Source organism: Anolis sagrei, chromosome 5 (genome assembly GCF_037176765.1).
Source record: "Anolis sagrei isolate rAnoSag1 chromosome 5, rAnoSag1.mat, whole genome shotgun sequence".
Taxonomy (NCBI): Eukaryota; Metazoa; Chordata; class Lepidosauria; order Squamata; family Dactyloidae; genus Anolis; species Anolis sagrei.
The window spans coordinates 186,075,548-186,093,022 of record NC_090025.1 but is presented as its reverse complement, the minus strand read 5'-3'; the positions used below and the strand labels follow the sequence as shown (position 1 = coordinate 186,093,022).

The 17,475-nt window shown below is 43.4% G+C and overlaps 1 protein-coding gene across 1 annotated transcript in view; it reads right to left on the bottom strand.

Annotated features, from left to right (window-relative positions):
* Positions 1–17,131, bottom strand: part of ST8SIA1 (ST8 alpha-N-acetyl-neuraminide alpha-2,8-sialyltransferase 1) — a 148,856-nt gene extending 131,725 nt beyond the window's left edge. Inside the window, exon 1 of the mRNA XM_060776535.2 lies at positions 17,050–17,131. The gene's annotated coding sequence lies outside the window, so the exon portion shown is untranslated. The remainder of the gene's footprint in view (positions 1–17,049) is intronic.
* Between the last annotated feature and the right edge of the window lie 344 nt (positions 17,132–17,475).

Here is a 17,475-nt window from a genome sequence, read left to right as displayed (position 1 = left end):
AGTTGCTCCTGACTTGTGCTAGCAGAACTGAAGACCGACAGGTTGCAGGTTCGAATACAGGGAGAGAGTGGATGAGCTCCCTTTGTCAGCTCCAGCTCTCCATGCGGGGACATGAGAGAAGCCTCCCACAAAGATGGTAAAACATCAAAACATCCAGATGTCCCCTGGGCAATGTCCTTGCAGATGGCCAATTATCTCACAACAGAAGCGACTTGCAGTTTCTCAAGTCGCTCCTGACTTAGAAAAAAAATCTCCAGTTTTTTTCCAATGATCAATGTTGATGATATAATTGTTACTAACACCGCATTCTTCATCCCTGTCCACTTTGACTCTGCACATAAATAAATACATAAGACTTTTATGATGATGCTCCAAAATCCATAAAGGTTCCTGCTGTTATATATCTCTTAAAGATGTCACACACATCTTGTTATTTTGCTACAATAGTCTAATGTAGTTTTGCTGTTGTTGTTTATGAGTCTTCAAGCCATTTCCGTTCTATGGTGACCCTAAGCAAGGTTTTCTTGGCAAGAATTGAAAATGATTTCAAAAGGATCTTCTCCTGACAAGGGATGGAATCAAGATGACATTTTGCCCTATGAGGGCTATGTGAATATCCTGGAAACACGGCAATAGAAAAGCATTCTATACACACAAAAATAATTCTGTTGTAAGATGTTCCTTAAACAGCCGCTTTAAAGTCCACCCTGAACCGTGAAAAAGAAGGGAAGGATACACACAAAGGCTCTCCTCTCTGGGATTATGGATACTTTCTGGTCTACTTCTCCCAAAACAGCAATTAATTTGCTCAGTTCTTCTTTGTCTGGACAATGGCCTCTTTATTTCTGGCTTCTTCTCTCATAATACAGACATTATGCATCTAGCCCTTCTTTCACATGCCACCCTCCCACTAAAATTAAACCAAATGAGAAAGGGCCAGCATATGATTTCCTTTGGCTTTGGTTTGAACCATGTGTTTTCTTGCATAGTTTCTTAAGAAACTAGCAGAGGGAAGGGAGAGGACTGAAGCTAAGAAGAAAGCTGAGTAAACTTATCTTAGGGCTACGACTCCCCAAATCTTTCAACTAAAATAGACACTCCAAAAAAAGGCAACTTAGTTGTCCAAACTTTGGAATTAGTTACAAAAAAACTGCCTTAGTTCTGGCTAAAGCTGAATCCACAGCCATATAATCCAGATTATCAAAGCATATAGTCCACAGTATCCACTCTGAATGGGATTGTATTTGTTTGTTTGTTTGTTTGTTTTATTTGAAACATTTATATTCTGCCCTTCTCACCCCACAGGGGACTCAGGGCAGAGCATAGCATATATACAGCAAGCATTCCATGCCAGGACATAAAATAACTATAAATATATACAAACACTAAAATCAGTTATATCTACTTTAAAATCACTTGTTTAAAACCATCTCAAAACACCATGCTGGCCCAAGTCAGTGGAGTGAGTTTCCTATTATTGTCTTATTGCAACAACAAAACTTTATTACTGTCCATGGACCCACATCTGTTAAATAAATAACAGGAGTTGCTGTTGTTGTTGTTGTCTTATTGCACTGTCCCAACAGCTTAGTCCCACAGCCAGGGACGGGACTAATCTAATCTCGCCAGGAAGGAAGTTCCATACCCAAGGAGCAATTGCTGAGAAGGACCTCTCTCTCTCGTCCCCACCAGACACTCCTGTGACAGTGGTGAGATTGAGAGCAGGGCCTCCCCAGAAGATCTTAGTCTTCGTGGTAAAGGGAGATGCGTTCAGACAGGTAAACTGGGGTGGGACCGTTTAGGGCAGTGGTTCTCAACCTCTGGGTCCCCAGATGTTTTGGCCTACAACTCCCAGAAATCCCAGCCAGTTTACCAGCTGTTAGGCTTTCTGGGAGTTGAAGGTCAAAACATCTGGGGACCCACAGGTTGAGAACCACTGGTTTAGGGCTTTATAGGCCAACGCCTGTGCTTTGAATTGTGCCTACTAGCAAACAGGCAGCCAGTGGAGCTAACGTAATATGGGAGTTGTGTGCTCCTTTATGCCGTCCCAGTTATTAATCTGGCTGCCTCTCGTTGGACTATTTGAAGCTTACGAATAGTCTTCAAAGGCAACCCCACACAGACCATATTGCAGTAATCTATCCTGAATGTAACGAGAGCATGGACTACCATGGCCAAGTGTGACTTCCCAAGGAATGGGCGCAACTGACGCACAACTTTTAATTGTGCGAAAGCCCACCTAGCCACCCCCGCAACCTGAGGTTCTAGGCTCAGCGATGAGTCCAAGAGGACTCCCAAGCTGTGAACCTGCACCTTCAAGGGGAGTGTAACCCCATCCAGCACAGGCTGTAATCTGTACCCTGTTTCGCCTTGAGACTGACCCGGAGGACCTCTGTCTTGTCTGGATTCAACTCATCCGGATCGTCAGAGCGGCCAAGCACTGACTCACAAACTGGACAGCCTCCTTAACATCTGGTGGAAAGGAGCAATTGAGTTGGATGTCATCTGCGTACAGATGGCATCAAACTCCAAACCTCTGGATGATGTCACCCAACGGCTTCATGTTGATGTTAAACAACATGGGGGACAGTACTGAGCTTGTGGAACACCACAGTAAAATGGCTGCAGGGCCAAGCATGTGTCCCCCAACAACACCTTCTGGATATGGTCCTCCCGGAAGGACTGGAGCCTCTGCAGAACAGTAACTCCAAGACCCATCCTCATGAGGCAACCCATAAGGACATTGTAGTCTACGATATCAAAGGCTGCTGAGAGGTCCAGCAGACCAGGGACACACTCTATGAGTCTACACTGACATATAATCCAGTTCAAAGCAATCTGGATTTTATATGGCAGTGTAGAAAGAGCCTTAGACTGCATCCACAATACATTATATGACTATGCTTAGTATAAAACTGCACATGGGGCCTACGACTACTGGACCAAGGTCACAAGGAAGTTTGTGACTAAACAATTTTTGCTCTGGATGTTTTCCAAACACTATAGTAAAACCTGAAGGATAACCAGCACCCTTTTGATAGAGACTGTTGCCGTTTTGGATTTGAATCCTCTAGCCAGCAAGCCACATGATACGCTGGCTCAGGAATTTGGGAAGCTGTATCCCACTTTTCCTGATTTATGATAAATATAGATCCCAAGAGCCAGGCATTTATCTTGTGTTCAGAGAGTGCAGTGATCCTGCTCTGAGAGCGTATATTTTAAAGTTTTGCCTGCATTGGGTCATCTGAGGACATCCTGTCTTCATAGTGCCATCTAATTGAAAGGTATAGGCCATTTGCAGCATCCACCCTCTGATTCAGATTCAGCCAGTTGGAGAATGGGGGCAAAGCGAGGAATGAGCCAGAAATGGGAAGGATGTAGTACCAACATCTCCAATCTCACACTGCATTGCAGCTTTTTATCATTCAGGCACCAAACCAAACCAAATTAAGATGCCACTCAAGTTGAAGAGATTGGGAGAAAGGTTGAGGAATAATGAGGGGAAAAAGAGGGGAAGGTGAATAGTTAGACCTCAGCTGAATTTTTCCAGAGCTGGAAATATTCCTCTTAAAGAGTAACGCAAAGATTGCTGCAGTTAAGACAGTGCACCCCACTCATCCACAAATTCAGTATCCACAGTTTCACTTACTAAGTATCCAAAAAATATCCCCCTCCCTGGAAATGTTTGTGAGCCCTCTAGAGGAACATCTACACTGGAGAATTAATGCAGTTTGGCATTGTTTTAACTGCCATGGTTCAATGCTATGGAATCCTAGGAGTTGCAGGCACCAGCACTATTTGGCAGAGAAGTCTAGATGCCTTATAAACTACAACTCCTAGAATCCCATAGCACTGAACCATGGCAGTTAAAGTGGCGCCCAACAGTGTAGTAGGCACACACTAAGTTGTTTGGTGAGAGTCTGTACCATGTTTCTGGACCAAGTATAGTCAAAGAATAGGATCTGCTATTATCCATAGTTTTCTTTCTACTAAAACTAAAATTTTTAAAATACTTAATTTCTCTTATTGCAACTGCCAGAACCTTGCAGCTACTGTGGACTGATTTGGGGAAGGATGCGAGAAGCTATACTCAAAAAGGCTATACTCCAAAAATGTAACTATTCCAAGCTCTTTTGGTTAATTATCTATACACATAATAAAAGTGAAAATATATATGTGGATGTGTTGCTGGAGTGTCAACTTACACAGACATGCTTGCCTCCACAAACAGTTAAACATGAGCCAACAATGTGATGCGACAGCAACAAAAAAAAATGGGATTTTGGCCTGCATCAATAGGAGTCTAGTGTCTAGATCCAGGGAAGTCATGCTCCCCCTGTATTCTGCCTTGGTCAGACCACAGCTGGAAAATTGTTTCTAATTCTGGGCAACACAATTGAAGAGAGATATTGACAAGCTGGAATGTGTTCAGGGGAGGGTGACTAAAATGATCAAGGGTCTGGAGAACAAACCCTATGAGGAGCGGCTTAAAGAGCTGGGTATGTTTAGTCTGAAGAAGAGAAGACTGAGAGGAGATATGATAGCCATGTATAAATATGTGAGAGGAAGTCATAGGGAGGATGGAGCAAACTTGTTTTCTGCTGCCTTTGAGACTAGGACGCAGAGCAATGGCTTCAAACTACAAGAAAGGAGATTCCATCTGAACATTAGGAAGAACTTCCTGACTGTGAGAGCTGTTCAGCAGTGGAACTTTCTGCCCCAGAGTGTGATGGAGGCTCCTTCTTTGGAAGCTTTTAAACAGAGGCTAGATGGCCATCTGTCAGGGGTGCTTTGAATGCAATATTCCTGCTTCTTGGCAGGGGGTTGGACTGGATGACCCATGAGGTTTCTTCCAACTCTATGATTCTATTATATGATTCTATAGCTCCCACTACTCAGGAGACACAAATCACCTTCTCTCTAATGACATTGCAAGTTATAGTGAGCACCATGAACATATACAAGAGCACTGCCAATGTCCTCCACAAATGTCATACTGCCCACCTTCACCCAAGTGAAGGCTTTCATATGTGGACAATCCAAATGGACAGGACTTCAAGTCCCACAATCTCCATCCAGAAATGGTAACAGTGGTTGGAGATTATAGGAGCTTTAGCCCAAGACTTGAGATAACATTGAAACCTAGAGATAACATTGTAAACTGAATCCACAAAAGCCCAAACCATAGATATGCAGGGACAACTGTACTTTGGAAGCTCCAACATTGGAAGCAGCCAGACTATTGAAAGAGACACATATTAGACACCACATTATACACAATTAAAATATTTTTGTTGGCTTCCAAGCTGTATCCATGATCAATTCAAAGTGCTGGGTTTGACCTACAAAGCCACAAATGGCTTGGGAACTGGGTATTAGAAAGGACATATCCTCCTATATGAGCCTGCCTGAAGTTGGGAGGTCCACAAAGAAGGTCTGTTGCATGTTCCAGCACATGGTAAGGTTAGGTTGGTATAGTCCAGGCATGGGAAAACTTTGTCCCTCCAGGTGTTTTGGACTTCAACTCCCACAATTCCTAACAGCCTCAGGCCCTTTCCTTTTCCCGCTCAGCCGCATAAGCATCTATCGTTTCGTCTGATGATTATGATGATGATGATTATTATTTTACTGACACAAAAACATAGCACGTCACAGCAAACGAGATCTATATGCTGAATTTCGTATCACAAAATCACAAGTCAAACACTTCCCAAGCATCTAGGGCTATGTGATGTATTTTCGAATGATGTGTGCAGATCCAAGTCAGGTGGCCTTTTGCAATTGACAGATTGTGATTTTTGTCAATGTTTATTGTTTCCAAATGCCGGCTGAGATCTTTTGGCATGGCACCCAGTGTGCTGATCACCACCAGGACCACCTGTACTGGTTTATGCCAGAGCCTTTGCAATTCGATTTTGAGGTCCTGGTAACGGCTGAGTTTTTCCTGTTGTTTCTCCTCAATGCGATTGTCACCCGGTATGGCGACATCAATAATCCAAACTTTTTTCTTTTCCACCATCGTGATGTCTGGTGTTTTGTGTTCCAAAACGTTGTCAGTCTGGATTTGAAAGTCCCACAGTATTTTTGCGTGTTCATTTTCCACTACCTTTGCAGGTTTATGATCCCACCAATTGTTTACTGCTGGTAGGTGGTATTTGTGACACAAGTTCCAATGAATAATTTGGGCCACAGAGTTGTGCCTTTGTTTGTAGTCCGTCTGTGTGATTTTCTTGCAACATCTGAGAATATGATCCATGGTTACATCAACTTCCTTGCACCGTCTGCATTTTGGGTCATCAGCTGATTTTTCAATCCTGGCCTTAATGGCATATTATTAATTATTTAATTATTTAAATAAATAAAATTAATTAATAATTACTAATTAATTATTATTAAATTATTATTATTATTATTATTATTATTATTATTATTATTATTATTATGCCTGGTCTACACTGACCATATAATGCAGTTTCAGAAAAATTAACCTCCCTTGCTCAGGATAAATAGTGAGGGGAACTCCCTCCCTATGGAATTTTGGACAGCCTCTTCACTCCTTCCCTTTAAAAAGCAATTAAAAACATAACTTTGCACTCTGGCCTTTGCAGAGGAAGAAAGTTAGCTTTTTATTGTTTTATTGTGTACAACTAAGCTAATAGTGATTATAACCACTTGTAGACTCTGCGCTCTTATGTAAGTTTAGAAAAATAGGTTTACATAACATAGTACATCTATGTACTATGTACATATAGAGATTATTTTTATTGTTAACTTTCAGTTTATCTTGATGGTCTTTAAACACGAGTGGGAAACATACAGTTCATTAGGTTGTTGTGAGTTTTCCAAGCTGTATGGTCATGTTCCATAAGCATTATCTCCTGACGTTTTGCCTGCATCTATGGCAGGCATCCTCAGAGGTTGTGAGATCTGTTGGAAACAAAGAAAGTGGGGTTTAAATATCTGTGGGATGTCCAGGGTGGGATAAAGAACTCTTGTCGGTTTGAAGTAAGTGTGAATGTTACAATTGGCCACCTTGATTAGCATTTAATGGCCTTGCAGTTTCAAGGTCTGGCTTCTTATTGCCCTGGGGAAATTTCTCCCAACCTGGACATTCCACAGATAAATAAACCTCACTTGACTAGTTTCCAACAGACCTCACAATTTCTGTGGATGCCTGCCATAGATACAGGCAAAACATCAGGAGAGAATGCTTCTAGAGCATAGCCTACAGCCCAGAAAACTACCAACAACCCATTAGTTGTTAACTGTTTGTTGGGTTCCAATTTATTTAATTTTTTGTCATACCATATGGCATTGATTGTTTGCCATTTTTGTCCTTGGAAGCCGCCCTGAGTGCCTTCAGGAGAGAGGGCGGGTTAAAAATAAAGTTATTATTAGTTATTATTAATATTATAAATACAAAAAACACTTGTATGGAAACCTGGTTTCCATATATCAACTTATACTACACTTTTCCACATAAAGTGCAGTATCATCTCACTTAAGGCTATTGAATAATAAACAATGAACATTGATTTTGCTGTGTGCATGCTCACTGATCATTACATGTAAACTTTACATTATTTGAAAGAGCATTTTGATTTATTTAAAGGGTTTTGTTTTCACCCTAAAGGCGCCAAGTCTCACCTGACCTCGGATGCTAAGCAGGGTGAGCCCTAGTTGAAGGAACACTGCTCAGGGTCAACCTAAGTCTGAAATGACTTGAAAGCACACAACAACAACAATCCTGTGGTGCAGTGGGTTAAACCCTTGTGCCAGCAGGACTGAAGACTGACAGGTCACAGGTTCGAATCTGGGGAGAGGCGGATGAGCTCCCTCTATCAGCTCCAGCTCCTCATGCGGGGACATGAGAGAAACCTCCCACAAGGATGTTAAAACATCTGGGCGTCCCCTGGGCAACATCCTTACAGGTGGCCAACTCTCTCACACCAGAAGCAACTTGCAGTTTCTCAAGTCGCTCCTGACACAAAAAAAGCTATATTTCAGAGTAAAATTGGCAAAGCCACCTCTGAGGATCCCTTGCCTCAGAAAACCCTATGAAATGCATAAGGTTGCCATAAATTGATAGGCAGCTTGAAGGCAAATACGCAACCATTTCAATTTTTAAACATTTTATCTGCTGTGTTTTGCCCTGAGGGGCCTGCTGGGCTGAGAAGCCATACATAAATATAATAAATGAGGGAATGAATGAATGAATGAATGAATGAATAGGGATCTCTAACTAGGTCTTGCCTGAAACTTCAAACTGCTGCTGTATTTACCGAATATCAAGCTAGATCTGACCAACTATAAGGCAACTTAAGTTCTAAATGCAATTGTATATTCTACAATTGTGGTTGTCTGTTTTGATATGTACGGTAGTTGTTTCAGTGTGCCCTCAAGTCTCTTCCAACTTATGCTTATGTCACAGGGTTTTCTTGGCAAGATTTGTTTATTTGTTTGTTTGCTTCCATGTCAGGAGTGACTTGAGAAACTGCAAGTTGGAAGGGACCTTGTGGGCCATCCAGTCCAAAATCTTCCTTGGAGACTAGGACACGGAACAATGACTTCAAACTACAAGAAAGGAGATTCCATCTGAACATGAGGAAGAACTTCCTGACTGTGAGAGCCATTCAGCAGTGGAACTCTCTGCCCCGGAGTGTGGTGGAGGCTCCTTCTTTGGAAGCTTTTAAACAGAGGCTGGATAGTCATCTGTCAGGGGTGATTTGAATGCAATATTCCTGCTTCTTGGCAGGGGGTTGGACTAGATGGCCCATGAGGTCTCTTCCAACTCTTTGATTCTATGATTCTTTGAGTCTATAACCCTTTTGGTACTAATGTTAGAGAGTGGTCCCTGGTCAAAGTGGTCCCTGGTCCAAAAAAAAGTTGGGAATCACTGGTCTACTGGATGATAGACAATATAAGTGAGGTTATAAATATTGGATTATGTTGATTAGTCTCAAACCTTTACTCAACCTTACAGATTGTATCAACGGGATATCTCTGAGTGTATCAACTCACCTTTCAATCATTGATTTAATTGATTTTTTTTTTCGTGTCAGGAGCAACTTGAGAAACTGCAAGTCACTTCTGGTGTGAGAGAATTGGCCGTCTACAAGGATGTTGCCCGGGGACGCCAGGATGTTCTGATGTTTTACCATCCTTGTGGGAGCTGGAGCTGACAGAGGGAGCTCATCCACGCTCACTCTGGATTCGAACCTCTGACCTGTCAGTCTTCAGTCCTGCCAGCACAAAGGTTTAACCCATTGCGCCAATGGTGATTCAATTGATATATTGGGGTAAAGCAACAGGATTCAGGGCTTTCTATCTGATCTGACACTTTGCACATACCCCCACGTTGTATTTCAACATACACATTTATAACAGTTTGCTACCACTTTAATTCTCGTGGCATCATTCTATAAAGACTAGGAGTTTGTTAAAGTGCTTAGGCTGTTTTTGTGTAGACTGAGAGAAGTATAAGTACCTCCTGAGACTACAAATCCTAGAGAATGAGGTAATAGCAATTAAAGTGCGGTCCATCTGCTCAGACTGCAGTCCTAAGAGATTAAACGTGACTGGACATCAGGAATATAAACACATCAAGTCATAAACCCAGGAAGAGTGACATACTGTGTGCTATGCAATGTCCACATACCATCAGCCATTGATTTCTGGAAATTTTCCAAGAAAGAGAAATGTTAGTCAGTGGACAAAAATATAATGCATGAGGGATAGGGAATTGCTAGTCCCTCCTATCAGGTGCACTGACATACACAACTTAAGAGTATCTAATTTTAATAGGCCAATCTTCCTTCTTTCTCTCTCTCTCTCTCTCTCTATGTGTGTGCGTGTGTGCGTGATGTTTGTTTGTGGGATTAACACAACTCAAAAACCACTGGACGAATTGACATCAAATTTGGACACAAGACACGTAACAACCCAATGTATATCCTTCACTAAAAAAATGATTTTGTCATTTGGGAGTTGTAGTTGCTGGGATTTATAGTTCGCCTACAATCAAAGAGCATTCTGAACCCCACCAACGATAGAATTGAACCAAACTTGGCACACAGTTCTCCCATGACCAACAGAAAATACTGGATGGGTTTGGAGGGGAGTGTCCTTTGGTTTTGGAGTTGTTGTTTACCTACATCCAGAGATCACTGTGGACTCAAACAGTGATGAATCTGGACCAAACTCTACACGAATACGCAACATGCCCAAATGTGAACACTGGTGGGGTTTGGGGAAAATAGAATCTTGACATTTGGGAGTTGTAGTTGCTGGGATTTATAGTTCACCTACAATCAAAGAGCATTCTGAAACCCACCAACGATAGAATTGGGCCAAACCTCCCACACAGAACCCCCATGTGGGCCACAACAACGCGTGGCAGGGGACGGCTAGTCACTCATAAAAACAATGAAAAACACAGCAGAAGAGACTTTAAAAGCCAAAAAAATTACAATGCATGTTCAAAACCACATATACACATAAATACACACACAAAATATATATACACAGAGTGGACCACAGCAACACGTGGCAGGGGACAGCTAGTATGTATGTATGTGTGTGTATGTGTGTGTGTAATGTTCATTTGTGGGATTAACCTAACTCAAAAACCACTGGACGAACGGACACCAAATTTGGACACTACACTCCTAACAGACCAACAAGTGACCATCACTCATAAAAACACTGAAAAACACAGCAGAATGGACTTAAAAAGCAAAAAGACTACAGCACATTTGCAAAAACGACTCCCCCAGCAAACAAAACACACAATAGCATATCCACACTCTCTTCTGGACTACAGCTCCCAGCCTCCTCTAGACCAGGCCCTTAAGGAGAGGAGGGTGATCCAAATGCACTGCTTCCAAGATGCAAGCTTTCTTTTCCTTGGATCTCTTTAAGAGCATCTGCATATTTCCAGATTCCTATTCCTGGACTGCAACTCCCAGCAATTGTCCAGATAGATAGATTAGATATAGATAGGTAGTTGGATAGATCGATCAGGAGGACTGCTAGGAGTTGCAATCCAAGAACAGGTAGAGAAGGAAGAAAGAGTAGAAAGAAAAGGGGGGAAGGAAGGGAAAAGAAAGAAAAGTAAGCAAGGGGAGAATGAAAGAATAAAAGGAAGGAAAGAAGGAAAGAGGGAGGGAAGGAAGGAGAGAAAGAAAGGAGGAGAGAAAGAGGGAGGGAAGGTTGGCCACAGCAATGCATGGGGGAACAGTCAGTGTGTGTGTGTCAGGTACAGCTAGTGTGTGTGTGTGTGTGTGTGTATGCTCTGTTCATTTTGAGTAACATCATAACTCAAAATCCGCTGGATGAATTGCCACCAAATTTGGCCATAAGACACCTACTAACCCAAAGAGTGACCATCACACAAAAAAATGATTTTGTCATTTGGGAGTTGCAGTTGCGGGGATTTATAGTTAACCTACAATCAAATCCGAACTCCGCCAACGATGGAATTGAACCAAACTTGGCACACAGGACTCCCATGACCAACAAAAAACACTAGAAGAGTTTGGTGGGTATTGACCTTGAGTTTTGTAGTTCACCTACATCCAGAGAGCACTGTAGACTCAAACAATGATGGATCTGGACCAAACTTGGCACAAATACTCCATATGCCCAAATATGAACACAGATGGAGTTTGGGGAAAATAGACCTTGACATTTGGGAATTGTAGTTACTAGGATTTATAGTTTGTTTACAATCAAAGAGCATTCTGAACCCTACCAACGATAGAATTGGGCCAAACTTCCCACACAGAACCCCCACGGCCAACAGAAAATTCTGTTGTATTCTGGAGGTCTTTGGTGACCCTTCTGACACCCTCTCATGACTCCACAGGGGTCCTGACACCCCCCCCCTCCCCAGGTTGAGAAATGCTGCCTTAAGGCCATCCAGTCCAACTCCTTTCACCAGGGCAAGGAAACATAATCAAAGTCCTCCTGACAAAGAGCCATCCAGCCACAGCTATAGATAGATAGATAGATAGATAGATAGATAGATAGATAGATGGATGGATAGATATGATTCATACACATACTCATATATAAGTGCATATGACAGATATAGTATCATAGATTTGAAAGGGACCCCTAAACGAGGACAATTATATGTTGCATGCTCCAGAGTAGGCAAACTAGATAATCTCTACATCAACACTGACTAAGATGCAAAAAGAAATACCTTTTACTCACAAGCATAAAGCAATTACATATATTAGAAACCAACACTTTCTTATTACTTTATTTTCCAGATCACCAGACTGGGCCACAGCAACACCTGGCAGGGGGTAGCTAGTGTAATATATTTATATTTGTATTCTTAATAGGAAGAGGAGATGTATCCACAGGGATGATTAAAAGAAGTAAAAGCAGTAGCTCAACACTTTGATGGGACCTGCTTCATTTGGGAATCCCTAGAAGGCTTGAGAAAGAACTTTGCAGATGGGAAAAGAGCCAAAGTGGATGCAAAAGAGAGAAACAAATAAACCCCTCCCAAAGTCAATGCTGTGTTGCTGGTTCAGGCAACCTTTCACAAGGGCCAACAAACAAAAAAGCCATGGATGGAAAGCCTTGGATACCTTGGGTGCAAAGCCTTGGAGATATTTGTATTCTTAATACTAAGAAGAGATGTATCCGCAGGGATAGTTAAAAGAGGTAAAAGCTGTAGCTCAACACTTTGATGGGACCCGCTTCATTTGGGAATCCCTTGAAGGCTTGAGAAAGAACTTTGCAGGTGGGAAAAGAGCCAAAGTGGATGCAAAAGAGAGAAACAATTAAACCCCTCCCAAAGTCAATGCTGTGTTACTTGTTCAGGAAAACGTTCACAAGGTTCACAAGGGCCCGCAAACAAAAAGGCAATGGGTGGAAAGCCTTGGAGACTTTCAGCAAATCTCTTTCTCTCCGCCCCAAAATGTTGTGTGTGTATGTGCCTTTAATTCACCTGTCAACTTATGGCAACTCCATGAATTTCATAAGAAAGGAAGACAAGGAATACGATTCCTCTGAAACATAGCCTACGGCACCTTCATTGGCTGTCTGCAATTCAAATCCTAACCAAGGATGACCCTGTTTCGCTTACAAGATCTTTAGGGAATGCAGGTCTCTCAATATGTTACCCAAAACCAAAAGATAAGCAGAGAAAGAAAGGCCTGGGGAGGGAAAGCATCCTATGCAAAACCAGGTTTGAAAAGACAAAGAAGATAGACATAAACACACAGAGGCCGCATGCAGGGGAGCAGAAGCATGATCTGGTTGCAAGAAAAAGCATACAGAGGGGTGGATGACTAAGGTGTGTGTGGAGTACCATGTCGGCCCATTTGGCTGCTTCGCGTTTGTGACGGCCTAGCTTTCTTTCTTGTGAGGACCATTCCAATCCCTGCCTTGTGCACCTGTGACTCCATTTCTTTGTCAGATCCAGTGCTTCTCTTTATATATCCCCCCTCCTCCCTTCTTCTGTGATTTGCTGTATAATGTCCAGGTCCTCGACTGCGGACAATAACTCTAGGCTCCCCGGCTTTCTCTTTGGCACTCATGTGTAAAGTCCGGCTTCCTAGAAGCTGCTTATCCTTGATGTTTTGTTTGACTTTGCACTGCAGTGGTGTCCAGAACGGCTGCTGCTGTGTGCGACTCTTTGTGTTATGTGGGAGTGTGAATCCTAGCGTGTCCTTGGCTGCTCCCCCCCCCCCCCGCCCCAATAGCGCAGCCTGAGCATGTGGAGGATCCAGAAATGAATCCAGAAGTGCAGGAGAAGAAGGGGGAAGAAGTCAGAGAAAGGTGGGGGGGGGGGGGGAGAAAGGGGGAGAGAATTAGGAGAGAAGAAGGGAAAGAGAACAAGAAGGAAAAAAGAGGTTGGAAGAGAAAGGGGGAAAAGAGAAAGGGAGACAGAATAAGGAGAGAAGGAAGGGTTAGAAAGGGGATGCTTGGAAGAGAAAGGAGGAAAGAGGAGAAAGGGATACAGAATAAGGAGAGAAGGAAGGAAAGAGAAAGAGAAGGAGAAAGGGGGTAGTTGGAAGAGAAAGGGGGAAAGAGGAGAAAGGGAGACAGAATTAGGAGAGAGGAAGGGAAAGAGAACAGGAAGGAGAAAGAAGGGTTGGAAGAGAAAGGGGGAAAGAGGAGAAAGGGAGTCAGAATAAGGAGAGAAGGAGGGAAAGAGAAAGAGAAGGAGGGTGGTTGGAAGAGAACGGGGAAAGAGCAGAAAAGGAGGCAGACTAAGGAGAGAAAGAGGGATACACAAAGGAGAGAACACAAAGGAGAAAGAAGGGTTGGAAGAGAGGGGGAAAGAGGAGAAAGAGGTGGGAAGAAGAAGAAAGGGAGAAGTGGGAGATATGGGGAAAGGGAGAAAGGGTAAAAGGGGAGAAAGAGAAAGAGGTGGGAAGAAGAAGAAAGGGAGATGTAGAGAGAGATGTGGGAGAGGGGAAAGAGAAATGGTTAAATGGAATAAGAGAAATTGGGGAGGAGAAGAAATGGGGAAAAGGATAGGGAGCAGGAAGAAAAAAGAAAGAGAAAAAAGAAAACTGGGAAGAGGATAAATGGGGAGAAGGAGGAATGGGAGACAGAAAGAAAGAGAAATGAGAAGAAAAAGAAAGAAATGGAAGAGGAGAAGAAAAAACTGGGTTGAAAGAAGTAGAAAGGGAGAGGGGGAGAAGAAAGAAATGGGAGAGGAAAAGACATGAGGGGGAAAGGAAAAGTGGGGGAAGGAGAAAAGGGGGAAGAGGGAAAGGAGAAAGGGAAGGTTGGAAGAGAAAGGGGAAGAGGAAAAGGGGGAAGAAAAGAAAGAAAGATAAATCAGTTAGAAGAAGAAAAGGGAGAAGTGGGAGAGGAAAAGACATGAGGAGGAAAGAAGAAGTGGAGGATGGAGAGAAGGAGGGAAGAAAAGAAAGATAAATAGGTTGGAAGAAGAAAGGTGAGAAGTAGAGAGAGGCTGGGAGAAGGGAAGGAGAAATTGGTGGAAAGGAATAAGAGAAATGGGGAGGAGGAGGAGAAATGGGGCAGAGGAAAAAGGGGAAAAACAGGAGGAATGAAGAGATGCAGGAAAATTAGAAGGGGAGAAAAGGAGAGAAAATTTAAAAAGTAATGGGCATGAGAGATAGGAGGAAAGAGGAAGAAACAGAGGAGGAGGCAAAGAGGAAAGAAATGGGGTTAGGCAAGAAAGAGAAATGGGATGAAAGAAGAAATGGAGAGAAGAAAGAAAGAAAGAAAGAAAGAAAGAAAGCAGAGGTTAAAAGAGAAGCCAGAGAATTGGGAGAGGAAAAGACATGAGGGGTGAAAGAAGAAGAATGGAGGAGGAGAAAGAAAGAAGGAAGGAAGGAAAACAGAGGTTAATGGAGAAGCCGGAGAAATGGAAGAGGAAAAAATCTGAGGGGTAAAAGAAGAAGAAAGGGGGGAGAAGAAAGAAAGAAAGAAAACAGAGGTTAAAGGAGAAGCCAGAGAAATGGAAGAGGAAAAGACCTGAGGGGTAAAAGAAGAAGAAAGGGGGAGAAGGAAGAAAGAAAGAAAGAAAGAAAGAAAGAAAGAAGAAAGCAGAGGTTAAAGGAGAAGCTGGAGAAATGGGAGATGAAAAGAAGAAGAAAGGAGGGAAAGAAAGGAAGGAAAGAAGGAAGAAGGAAGGAAAACAGACGTTAAAGGAAAAGCTGGAGAAATGGGAGAGGAAAAGAAGAAGAAAGGAAGGAAGGAAGGAAGGAAGGAAGGAAGGAAAACGGAGGTTAAAGGAGAAGCTGGAGAAATGGGAGAGGAAAAAATCTGAGGGGTAAAAGAAGAAGAAAGAGGGGAGAAGAAAGGAAGGAAGAAGAAAGGAAGGAAAGAAGGAAGGAAGCAGAGGTTAAAGGAGAAGCAAGGAAGGAAGGAAGGAAAGAAGGGAGCAGAGGTAAAAGGAGAAGCTGGAGAAATGGGAGAGGAAAAGAAGAAGAAAGGAGGGAAAGAAGGAAGGAAGGAAGGAAGGAAGGAAGGAAAACAGAGGTTAAAGGAGAAGCTGAAGAAATAGGAGAGGAAAAAATCTGAGAGGTAAAAGAAGAAGGGAGAAGAAAGAAAGAAAGAAAGAAAGAAAGAAAGAAAGAAAACAGAGGTTAAAGGAGAAGCTGGAGAAATGGAAGAGGAAAAGACCTGAGGGGTAAAAGAAGAAGAAAGGGGGAGAAGAAAGAAGGAAGGAAGCAAGCAAGCAGAGGTTAAAGGAGAAGCAAAGAAAGAAGGAAGGAAGGAAGCAGAGATTAAAGGAGAAGCTGGAGAAATGGGAGAGGAAAGGAAGGAAGGAAGGAAGGAAGGAAGGAAGGAAGGAAGGAAGGAAGGAAGGAAGGAGGGAGGGAGGAAAGCAGAGGTTAAAGGAGAGAAATGGGGTTAGGCAAGAAAGAGAAATGGGATGAAAGAAGAAATGGAGAGAAGAAAGAAAGAAAGAAAGAAAGAAAGAAAGAAGGAAAGCAGAGGTTAAAAGAGAAGCCAGAGAATTGGGAGAGGAAAAGACATGAGGGGTGAAAGAAGAAGAATGGAGGAGGAGAAAGAAAGAAGGAAGGAAGGAAAACAGAGGTTAATGGAGAAGCCGGAGAAATGGAAGAGGAAAAAATCTGAGGGGTAAAAGAAGAAGAAAGGGGGGAGAAGAAAGAAAGAAAGAAAGAAAGAAAGAAAACAGAGGTTAAACTGCTGGAGAAATAGGAGAGGAAAGGAAGAAAGGAAGGAAAGAAGGAAGGAGGGAGGGAGGAAAGCAGAGGTTAAAGGAGAAGCTGGAGAAATGGGAGAGGAAAAGAAGAAGAAAGGAGGGAAAGGAAGGAAGGAAGAAGGAAGGAAAACAGAGGTTAAACGAGAAGCTGGAGAAATGGGAGAGGAAAGAAAGGAAGGAAGGAAGGAAGGAAGGAAGGAAGGAAGGAAGGAGGGAGGGAGGAAAGCAGAGGTAAAAGGAGAAGCGGGAGAAAGGGGAGAGGAAAAGACCTGAGGTGAAGGAAAGAAAGAAAGAAATGGGGGAGGATAGGAGAGGTTAAAGGAGAAGAGGGGAGACCTGAAGGTGGGGAGAGCCTTGGGGGGGCCTGGGGGCCTGACCTGAAGGCGATGGCGGCGTGGGGGTCCCTCCGCCAGGCTCGGCCCTTCTGCTGGAGCTTGACTCCGCGCACGATCTCCTTCTCTCCGGGCAGGCGGTAGACGGGGAAGACGTAGAGCCAGCAGAGGACAAAGAAGAAGCCCAAGGCGCCGGCGCCCGCCGGCAAGCGAGTGCGGGGCCCTCTGCAGCAGAGCAAGAAGCCGCAGCCCGCCGAGGCCGCCGCCGCCGCCATCCGACGCCTTCGGCTCCCCACCGAGGAGGAGGAGGAGGAAGGAGAGGGAGGAGAAGAGGAGGATGAGGAGGAGGCCGGCAGCCTCATCTCCCTTTCCTTCTCCTCCTCCAGCACTGGCCCGGGCACCCCATGCAAGCGCCTTCTTCCTCTCCTCTGCACTCTCTCTCTCTCTCTGCCTTCCTTCCTTCCTTCCTTG